The following is a 12,437-nucleotide window of genomic DNA, read 5'->3' as shown; positions in this document are numbered from 1 at the left end:
CAAAATAGATGAAGAGGAGTGTGGTAAGTTTGAAGAAAAGTAGGATGAATGTTGTGTTGCTCTTCATAATGGGGAAGTAGCAATCTTGATTGCTGAGCAGGGCAATTTACAGTATTTCTCTATCCTATGTGATTTTCTATACATCAATGGTTTTTAGTTCTGAGTAGATACTAAGAAATCAGTTGAAAGTAAATTCTGTTGAATTCTGTGAAGTTTACTACTGCATGTAATTAATTCATGGTGTGTGACTCATGCCACTTTCCATACATTCTGAAAGATGCAGGTAAAAATGAAGATGGTACAAACTGTTCTGAAAATATTCAGGAAACAAAATAAACAAATCATATTTTTGTTAAAGACCAGGCAAGGGGAGATCCTGTCTTGGAAAACCCACAATTCAAACACACCCTTTTTTGTCTTTTTTTAATATAGTACATCATTTATTTATAAGGCTGATGTGCTACCAAATAACCTTCTATTGTTCTGTCCTCAAAACAACCTGAAAGGAAATGTCCCATAGAAAGCGTGCCAAAAGCCACACAATAAAGCTTCACATTTCCTCATCAAATCTCCTCTGCTTTTGACCTATAGCCCTCTTCCTTTTACAGTCGTCAGCTGTCTTGATAGCTGTACTGTTGAATCATACTTACTTCCTTTCTAAACAAAATTTGCCCAGTAACCAAGGCCATTGTTTACCTAGTCAGAAAAATATATAATTCAACTGTTGGTTGTAAAGAAATGCAACATGCTTCTTCCCACATCATCAACCTGCACCTCTCTGACATCACCATGGTGGATTCTTCCTCCTCTCCTCCTTTTTCTACTCCTCCCTTGATGAAACATTAACATGTGAGAAAATTACTGGTCTGAAAATTGCAGCCCCATTGGACAATTGTTCCTTTATTTTGTTACCTAATTGTGATATTTCAAGAGAGGTCTTACAGGATTTTATTGCCACAAAGTCTTTTTATAGACTCAGTTAAAATGTCCCAAGATACCCATTCAGATTCTTGGATGACTCTTTGGAAAGAACACTTAGGACAAAAGAATTCTTACACTATGATAAGTAAAAGTGTGTTTAGTACTGAAGAAGGCTGTTTCAGGGATCTCAAATGGCACCATCCACTCAGGTTGGCATGCTAGTTAATTTCCATAACATTCCATGAGCCATTATGCTCATGGATAATGCTATGGCTACATTATAATACATCTTTGGATTTATCTAGGATGAGATAAAATATTTTATTTTTTCCATTTAACAATTTATACATCCAAAATCATATCATTCCACCTTATTGAATGTTTGTAATACACATGTATTATAAGTTTGATCATATGCATGTTCTTCCCTTGATCCCAGGTTTTTAACAGAAGCATTTTAGTATTTTATATTAGCTTATGTGGCCAAGAATCAACACTGACTTAAAGGTTAAGAGGTGGTTCTTCCAGGTGATCAAGATATTGGAGTTCACACCTGGCATCCAAAGTTGTTGATGTAGTGTCTATGGAGCAGATTGAGAAAAACTGAATATGGATGAAACAGCTGAGGAGTCAATTAAAATACATTTTATGTGACAAGAAGGAACTTCCTTCAGGTTATACTTTCTATTTGGAGAAGAGTTGAAAATGTTAGATGGTTTTTAAATGATAGAAATGCTTTAATGGTTCTTGCAGAAGTGGTTTTCATTGTCTTAGAAAAGTTTAAAATGTCAAAATAATGATAGCCAATAATGATATCAGAAGAGAGTCAAACTGAAGGTTAATTCTCCTTAAAGTGTTAAAGTAGAAATAGCATGAATTAGTCAAAGTGCAGAGTTAAATCACTAGCAATAAGCAGAGTCCAGAAATGTTGCTTTATAGCTAGAATTTCTTATACAGTATATAAAGACAGACAGTGGATTTATTTTGTAGACAATTCACTTTTAGGCTGATAAGGTATTTGGAATTTTGAGAACATGCCATGGACACTGTTCAGAATGGCTTCCATGGCAGGTATGGCTGGTCACAAAGCATCCATTCACCAAAAGGCAAATGGTAATGTGGTTCTTTGCCACCATCTCTAGCCACCCAGGGTATTTCCAGTTTATCTCCAAAGAAAGCACCTGGCTGCAACCACCTACCATGTTTATTTTTTAAGAATGCCTTGGGTGTATGTGCGCATATTGATGGGAATAAAGATGATGCTGGACATTGGTTGGAGCTGAGTCAATTTATGTTTGTCTGCTTCAATGTATATTTTTAATCAATAAAAAATTCATTTTGTCGACTTTTACCTTTTACCTTCAAAACTCATAGGGGCTTTAAATATAATTGGCTTGGCAAGGAAGGAATCTGGGAAATCCTTGGAGAAGGATGCTTTTTTGTACATTTTCATTATCCATTTTTATTTTTTCATGAATCATCAGACAAATGCACACAAAGTGTTATCGATTCAGATTCAGAAGATGAAGTCCTTGACCAGACTGAGCCTCAGCTGGTACCACAGGAATTAGCTGAAGTGAGGCCATCTAAGAAACACAGGTACAGGCTGAGTCAGCTGATCCATCTGATACACTTATTAATGGATCACAAGCATCTGTCTTCCAGTTTATGGATTAGTCACAGCATCAATATTATCAATCCAAATTAAGGCTCTAGAATGGAGAAATAATCCCTTTTCAATATTTTCCCAAAACGTAGTGATGTGTAAACTTACCAAGTGATGGCAAACCTAGTTTGTGTTCACTGCGTCCTAATGGTTCAGTAACACGTTTTGCAAAACATACTGGATGACTCTTAGAATTAAACCTAAAGTGGCATTTTCTTTTAATAGTTCCTTGAGTTGGTATACTAACATTTTGTTTCTGTCATAACTAGACTCTGTGCTTTCCTAGCCTGTATGTGTGTAAAGATAAATGTGTTCTCAGATTATTTTGACTGTTTCATTTGTGGATGTGTTTCTGATTTCATTTTTCATCTGAAAATCACCCAGACTTCTTAAGAGACAATGGTAGTATGTTCCTGGCCCCAGTAGTGACACTCACAGAAACTATATCTAGGGTGCCAGAGCAGAAATTGTCCCTGCTTTAAGCCATTCTATCAAGTTCAGAACCAGGAGAAAAGTGAGGATGATACCATCACAGTTCCATGTTCTGTTTCATAGACTCTTGAAAAGTTTAGGAGGACTACACAAATGCCACAGCTCTCTGGCACTATGTTCAAAAGAGTAGTGAGGTACCCCTTGCAACTTCATTGGTCTAGTTTATAAGCACCACTACCATAGGTAGAGCAATTTACATCATGGATAGCAATTAATCAACCATTTTTTAAAAAATATTTACCTTCTTTTTTTTTCAAAGGCCAAAGATTGAGATGGAATGGTCCTAGATTCCTCCTAACTGCAGAGTCAAGTAAGCTGGCAGAAATGCAAGTTACCTTCTCTCAATATACACTTATAAAGAGACACTAAAAGCAAAATATAATGAGAAAGGGTTTCATACTGCTATGCTGAGTTTGGTTTGAATTTTATTCTTTTGCCATGCTTTTGTGAGCCACACTGGAAGTTCTGTTAAAGAGTAATTTAATAATAAGTAAGGTCTTTGTTGTTCAGCACTTTCCAGCAGTAAGCAGACAGCTAACAATGAGTAGCAGTATGAAATGACTCAAGATTTGGGAACCTGAGCCATGCTTAGGATGGAACAGAAAGTCAAGGCAGAAGGCAGGACCATGGATCAAGTTGAAGGTCATGAACAAAGAAGAATTAAGGACTGGAACATACCAGAGCTTGGGAATTGCTCCTTGCTCAAATGAGGCTTAGATGGAACAGGAAGCTCCTTAAAACTTCTTCCAGTTCAAACTGCAAGGCAATTTCACCCATACGGCTATGCATGCAACATGGCTGGTTACAGTACTTTACTCTGGATCATCGTTTATGGGTTGCTTTTCACTGTTGCTGTTACACTGTTGCTGGTACATAATGGCAGATGTAACTCACACAGACTTTGAACACATCCTGGGCATGGTACTTATTATTAATCTCCATGGAAATCTCAGTCTGTTTAAACAAACCCCCTTGAACTGCAAAACTCTGACATTTTAACTTGCATAGAATGATTGTGCCTGTAATTAGAGAAATTGCCAGTCATTAATTGTGGCAAAACTGGAGCTACAGGCTTTCCACAAACTTTACTGACAGCCCAATTTTTTTTTAAGCCACTTCAGGGATAGGGATAGGCCCTCTGTGGCCCAAATAGCTATACACATTTCTTGCCTCCATTACCACCAAATTGAACACACTCATGCATAAATGTATCTGGTGCAGATTTAAAAAATAATAAACAGAAATTCAGTATATCTCGCCAGAGTGGGGAAGATTATGATATTTGCACCTATTCAGTGAACAACTTCCAGGTTCCTGGGCATTCCCTTATGATTCTTGTTAAATTTGACTTGAACTGGAATCCTTTCAAATAAATGATTGTCCTCCGGCAGCTTTTCAAATGCAGAACAATCCATTTTAAAATAGAACATTTTAACAACCCACGTTTTATAGCATGCTTCTCCACAATTCCCTGTTCAAATCCCTTTTTTAATGTAAAACCAAGGAGAAGGCTTTCAGATATAAAAAGAAAAGAACATTGAATTGGCCACAGCACACACTTGGAAAAGCACAGAAATGTACATTGGATCCTGGTCATTCTTATTCATTTATACTCCATATCATTATTCTTCAAATATTCAAAATGATGCTTACAAAAGCATCCCTCAAAATATACATTGTTTTGCCAACAAATGTTTTTGTCCTGCTTCCATTTTTCCTGATTCACAGGCTTAGATTAAAAACAACAAGATTAATTTAATGTTTTTATTTCTGCACATTTGGTATTTATCAATAGAGTTTATAAAATATAGAGATAAATAAATGCCTGATCTGGTTTATATCACTGGTTCCATCTATGCATAGTGTTTACAGTATTTGACAACAAAAACTTTGAATGTTTTGTTCACATGCCATCTATCACTGTCGGACTGCGGCATCTCCTGATCCATTCCAGATGGAGATGCTGCTGAAACTTCATGCAGATCTTGTGCATATGCAGAGTAAAGGGATGGAAACGTGAGAAAGTCCTGCTATGCTACAAAATGCATTCCCAGATATAATGAATTATGTGTCACATGCAACCTACAGATCTGTTTCTTCAAAGCATGAACATGGCCCAGTTAATCATTAATCAAGCTTATAGCAAAACATATGTAACCAATAGAAACAAAGATGTGACTGTTGATGCTCAAGTACCAGAATGAATTTTAAAATGTATGCAAAACTTTCTAAAGCAATTCTCCAGTGCTCTCTTTAGTAAATGATATTGCCACATGATACTGTAATCCTATAATTACTTACCTAGAAGTGAGTCCTACTAAACTTAACAAACTGTATTTGTTATTAGGAATCCAATGTACATTTCTGTGCTTTTCTAAGTGCATGCTGGGGCCAATTCAATGTTCTTTTCTTTTTGTATCTGAAAGCGTTCTCCTTGGTTTTACATTAAAAAAAGGGTTGTTATTTGTTTTTGTTCATTGATTTTTTAAAATTCAGTCCCGTTTGGATATTGTGTCTGGGGCAGTGAATCGCCTTGTCCTTCTTACTGTAATGTGTGTATTTGTTTATGTGTGTGTATGAGACAGAGAGAAAGAGATTCTATCTGTATTTGTTTTCTGTAGCTGTGTAAAAGATAAAGTGATAAATGACGGGTTTTGTCTTGTGTTGTTTTCAGTCTATTAAAGATCTTCCAGATTAACATTTTATTGCACTGTTAAAGTAGCATATTTATATAAAATGAATGGGTTGTTCTGATCATGCAAATCTATTAATTTTAAAAACCTGCATCAGCAGAATTACCCCAGGGCAGTTTACAACCCACTATAATCACAATGGAACATTTTATAAAACTAAAATTAAAATGCTATATAAAACAATTGAATGTAAAGAGCAGTCGAGTTAGTTTAAAAACTTCATTTGCAGGATGAAAATTTTGAAACACTAATATATTCATAAAGGCCTAGGAAAATAAAAACCTCTTTGCCTGACATTGGAAAGAAAATAAAATAGATATGAGGCATCCCTCCTTGGGGAAGGTCTTCTAGACCCAGGGGCAATTATTAAGAAGACACTCAACACACATCAGGATGGGAAGGCACTCAGAGTTGCATTTCTGAGGATGACCTTAGTCATATGGGCAAGAATATATGGGAAGGACTATTCCTTCAAATACTGTGGTCTGAAACCACTAGAAATATTATAGATTAAAGCAGTTCTTTCAACCACAACCAGAATAAACAGGGAAGACCATGTAAATTGGTATATTATGACACTGAAGTTTTTACTTCAAGTTCAAGTATAAGGCAGTAGAGAAATCTAGATGAGAAGTTATCAGGACATTGATTACTGAGCTGAAGCTGTAGCTATTATCCCAATATCTTTCAGAATTTATTTTGATATCTGCATTTTTCTCAGAAAATTGTTCCATTTGCAGGATCATTTAAAGATTCAGACAACTCTTCATCACCACACCTCCCCAAGTCCTTGCTTTATTGTTTGTGCCCATCACAGACTTCATTCATTTGCATATTAATGAAATATGAATGTCAGAATAATGATAAAGGTAGGGACTTCTGGTGCTCATAGAAAACAAGTTTTACAAGTTGGTTGCCTGGAAGAGGTTTTTAGTTTTTACTTCGAAAAATATAATTCAATGTTTCATTAAATTTTATACTGTTTTATTGTGAACCGCCCAGGGTCCCCCGAGTGGGGGAGATGGGCGGTAATAAAAATATGACAATAAAATAAAATAAATAAATAAAATAATAATATTTCCACTAAAATATGGCATTAAAAATAGTTTTCTCTCTTTTATGAGTGAGTGTGCATGCATGAGTGAGTGTGCATGCATAAGCATTACATTTGGGGACAAGTAGGAGGCTCTGCTGGGCAAAAGGTCCATCATAGTCTCCATCCAGCTCTTTATCTAGCAGGGAGGAAAGATTTTTTCACAGGGCTAATAGCCACTCTGAAGATGGGATTTAGCCCACGTTGAAATATGAATTAAAGGGGTTACAAATCATTTTGTAACTTTTAGAAATGATTTAACAAATCATTTTGTAACTGAGGCACTGCTGATGGCTCACAGATGCTATTTAAAGAAAAACAGTTCAGTAAATTAAACACCTACCCATATTTCACACCACATCTAGTTAAACTCTCTATGCTAAAGATATGTATATACATACTCACAGAACCGAAACATGATATTGTGTGTGTCACTATCCACAAAACAAAGATAATAATACTTAGACTTCGGCAACCAAGAACCAAGAACCCATGAAAAAGCTGATTAAGCAAGAGCAGGGGGAAAAATTAATTAAGGCTCAAATCCAGCCTTTGTTTTCCCTTCAGTGGGATTAATAATTTAATGGTCACTCGTTTCTCTCCCGCACTCCACTAGTTATATGAGTGTAGTCATCTATCAAAGGCAGTCTGACATTTTCTCATGGCCAAGGGATTCAATATGTTATTTGTTATCAGCATGCTCCTGGATACATCAAGCCCAGCTCTCGGCTTTGAGCAATGAGAGGTATTCTAAACCACTCACTCATTTGCTCATATGCTGAATTCATGCAGGGAGAGTCTTTTGGCACAATATTTTATTTCTGACTTATTACACATGCCTTTTTTTTCATCCCTAGTATTGAAAACAGAAGGTGTACCTTTATAAAAAAGCCCACTGCATTCTCCCCCTCCCCGAAAGCTAATACCAAACATAACAGTAAATGAACTTGTTCGAAAGGTTAAATTTGCTTTCATATAAAACATTTTTCTTGCAGCAAATGGAGGCAGAATGTTAAACTGAAAACTTAAAAAGAATTGTGCACATGCTCCAAGGACTATATTATTATTTAAAACAAAAGCAAAAGTAAATGGAAAGTTTAAAAAAAAAAATAGACCTGGAAGTTTACTAGGATAACAGGATAAAGCAGCTCAACCCAGAAGTTTTCACTCCTTTATTAGTGCTAACGTATTATTCTAAAATGCAATGCTGTCTTTTCTATTTTAAATGGGATTAAAGCAGCTATTTATTAAATTTAATAATACTAATTTATTACATTTATATGCTGCCCAACTCCTAGTGACTTGGGGGGGGTTACAAATTGTTAAAAACATTTAAGAACAAAGAAAAAAAATTAATAAAGAGTAAAGATGGCAAAAATGACAAAACCAGTTGAGAAGTCCTCTTGGTCATCTTTCATAATTATTTATATCTGTAAAACTCTGGAAAGGTAGTGTCCAGAACGGTAGGGTTAGTGGGATTCAGTTGAACTTTTGAGTGAATTTTGAATGAATTAGAAGATGAAATATATTGTGTGCCCATTGTGTGTCCTGGCAGAGGAGCATCAGCAAACCTCTGGACACCAGGAACTTTTGTTCCTGAGGCACACTTGGTGGGAGCTAGGGTGGCAGGAGCAGGTTGAGGGAACCAAGCCCCACAGTTGCTCTGGCTTTTTGCCATTTATAGCCAAGCTAGGTTGTTGTTGCTGCATCTGTCCCACATTTCAACTCTCCTCCATCTTTTCCCATCTACCTCTGGAGTATATGGGGTGAACTGACCTTTATGTGATCTGTGTTCTGCTTCAGATTGTGTCTGTGTAGAGGCCAGGGAGTAGAGGAAGAGAAAGTGGTGGATGAGAGTGGGTGTATATGGATGGCTGGTGACCCACAGCAATGTTTTACCCCAGACTGCCAAGGGTCTGAAGGCAGAAACAGGTCATCACTGTAGAAGCTATGAAGGTTAGGGCAAGGTGGCAGCAAGAATGACTGGATGTACTCTATGGCCTAGGAGGAAAGGCGAGGGATGGAAGTCAGGGGGGAGAGGACAGGAAGTTCCATCAAGATTGTGATGGGCACAGGGAGATATAGTGGGAAGATGAGGGAAGGCTGCTGGTGGGAATGGTGGGGCCAGTGGCTAAGATATGACCTGCCCTCCAGTCCTCAGTATTCATCCCCAAGGCCAGGTCACTGGATTCATGGTGCCCTTGAGCTCCACCTGGTTGGCAGCCATCCTTGCCTGTACAACTGAGGCCTGGGTAGGCCTGGAGTTCCCCTCTCAGAGATATGACCATCTCGGTTTCAGGTTTGGCACCCACCACAAACCCAGGGCGGGGATAGAGGTGTACTGTAGGTCAGCAGTTGTCATCCATAAGACCTTAATTTTTATTTCTTTATTTCTTTATTTATTAAATTTTTATCACTGCCCATCTCCCCCCCAAGGGGCTAATGGCTTTCAGAGGCTCTCTGATACACATCAGGTATTGCACTTTAGACCTGGTTTTTGTCTCAGGGAAATGGTGATCTAATCGAGGAACATAAAAGATCACCATCACTTTGCTACAATATCACACTACCACAATGTCACTTTGCCATGGTCAGATAACACTCTCTAAACTTCCTGGCTTGTCAGAACTGTCTCCTCCCACTGGGAAGTAGGACCTATTAGACCAGTCCACCCCAGGTGACTACTAGACCCCATGGGGTTTCAAATGGAACATAGTTTTGTCTTGAGAATATGATGGGTGGTTCTACTAAGCCCCAGGTGCTGCCAGATGGGCTTACTGTGAATCAATCCTGAAGTACTCATTGGTTCTTTGACAGAAGAGATAGCTATAGCACCATTGCAGGAAGATGAAGAATGAATCTGACCAAGCACAAAAAAGAGCCCATATTAGGAATTATACTGAGTCGATAAGGGTGACAAAACACAATTATTTTTCCTCTTTTATCACATCCAGAGATGCTAATCCAGCAGTTATCTTTCCCTGCTGGGGAGGGACAAGCCACAGTATTATCCAGGTGGCTATTATGAGGAACATTCTAAGTTTGGGCAGATAAAGTCACTTAGATCCACCCGGAGTTGGACTCCCACTAGGCAAATCCTGTTGAGATGATGGAAACAAGGTTATCTTCTATAAAGACCTTCATGGCCTAGAGCTTGTTTATCAGAGGGGCTGTCTTCCATGGTTTCAGCTCTTCCTATACAATCCAGCATAGTTGGCATGCTCCAGGTCCCATCAATTCAAGAGTATCATCTGATATTCAAGAGTATCATCTGATATTTAAATGAGTAGGTAGAAGACCCCTTGTGGAGTTGTTAAAGTTTGTGTTATTTTTTTTCAGATGTTTGCTTTTTTGTATTATTTGAATTGTATGGTTTTAAAGCAAGCAAGGTATTATATGCTTGTTTTAAATTTATACTGTATGCTGCCCAGAGTGATAATGGAATCACCCGGCCCATAATAAAATAATAAAATAAAACACAATAAAATAAATAAATTCCCCTCTTCCTTCCAGAAGAAAGCAGAAAATGACTAAGAATATACCAAAACAAATCCATATTATATAAATATATTTGATATCTAATTATCAAAATGAGTGACCTATTGATGAAATTTCAATCAGTATCTTAAGAAAAAAAATCAGATTAAAAAATATTTATCATATGAATTCATGAACAACAAATTACATCCTCAAATATATATGCTTACATTGCCAAAACTTCGTTGGTGGTTCTGAGATTGTCTTAGTCATAATCTATCTGGATCTTAGCAAACCATTGGAAAGATACCCCATGACCCATAAGCTACTTCAGGGGGACTAGATGGCATGGTAGGTATGTAGATCGACAGTTGGCTTAAAAATTATACTCAAATGTTAGATGTACATAATAGGCTAAACCCTACATTCAGGTTCAGAAATCATAATTCCTGGGTTCACATAGCTTGCTATGCCCAGAAATAAATCATATTATGATGTTAAAACAATGGTTGGGTTCCCCCAATACATTGAACCAAATTACCCAACCCTATTTTAGCTTAGTCTGGCATGATGTGCCAGTGCAACTAAAGAATGCTCACCAAGGTTCCTCATTGGATTGAAGGAAGTTATGGAGTGGAGCACCAGAGATACTGATTCTGGGCTCAGAACCATTCAGTGTTTTTTACTGACACCTTGAGCAACAAAGTGGATGGAATGCTTATCAGATTTTCAGATGAGATAACATAGGTTGTGCTAGCCAATAGCAAGACAAGGAAACAACAAAATGATTTGAATAGATTAAAGACATGAGCTGTAAATTACAGAATGAAATTTAACAGAGATAAATGCAAGTTTTTCATCTGGGAAAAGAAATCAATCAAAAAGTGTAGGATATAAATACCTGGCTTGGGGTAGTATTTGTGAGAAGGATTTTGTAATTGTACTTGATCACAAGCTGAATATGAGTTTGTAATCTAACATTGCTGCAGAAAAAGCAAATGTTATTTTAAGTTGCATCAATACAATTATACCTTCCAAATTACTCCATTCTTCATTATTGTTTGGTATCTATCACCTTGCGTGGACTTAGTATAATATTACAGTATTCTTCAAATATCTGAAAGGATATCACACAGAAGGCCATGGTTTATTTTCTGTCATTCCAGTGTGCAGGACATGAAATATTTGGTCTTAAGTTATAGGAAAATCAATTTCAAATGAATATTACAAAAACTTCCAAACTATAAGAAGAGTCTGAAAATGGAAGCCAGTGGTGGTTTTCTTCAAGTAATGTCTTCAGGTAGAAGCTTAATAGACATGTATTGGTGATTCCTTAACTTGGATTAATTTGGAGTCTGCTCAGTGATCCAAGGAAGGAGAGGTTTCAGATTGATGGGCAATCCTACAAAACCTGGGACTGTGCCAGAAGGACCATAGGAAAATGTGGACCATCCTCTGTGTCTGTAGGTAGCATTATTTTCACTAGCAGTCAACCAGATGCTGCTGCAGGTTTCCAAGAAGTGGTGACTTGATTCCACAACATGTAATATATACTACCAGTAATTAGGCTGACCATATTTCCTTGAGACAAAAAGGGACATTGGGATGGCAAAACAGGACAGGGCTGGGTGACGGGCTGGATTGGCAGGCAGGAACTTCTCCAGTTTTCATGGGCTGGGAATCTTTGGATTCCTTCATTTGCGAGAGGCAAGGCTGGGCTGGAGAGTCTAGTGAATGGTTGTCCCCAACAAGCCATTGACTGTGCGTTTACATTCTTTTCTTCCCACCATTTCAAAGCAGGAGCCAATCGCTCACTCTTTGATCACTGCCTATCAGCTGATCTTGTTTTTTTTCTTTTTAGGTTTCCCACCAGGTGGAGCTCTGCGGCTTTTTTCCCCACCATTTCTGCCGAGCTCCCCCTCCTTCCACTCAAAGTCAGACTGCATTCTGACAGGTTTGTGGGAACTTTCAAATTTTTAAGTAAGGTTTTTAAGAAAACAGGACAAAATGGACATTTATATTAAAACAACGGGATGGTCTGGAAATGTTAAAAAAACAGGACTGTCTCATTCAAAACAGGATGTATGGTCAGCCT

Source organism: Candoia aspera, chromosome 1 (assembly GCF_035149785.1).
Source record: "Candoia aspera isolate rCanAsp1 chromosome 1, rCanAsp1.hap2, whole genome shotgun sequence".
Classification (NCBI taxonomy): Eukaryota; Metazoa; Chordata; class Lepidosauria; order Squamata; family Boidae; genus Candoia; species Candoia aspera.
The sequence above is the reverse complement of the archived record's forward strand: the minus strand, read 5'-3'. Positions refer to the sequence as shown.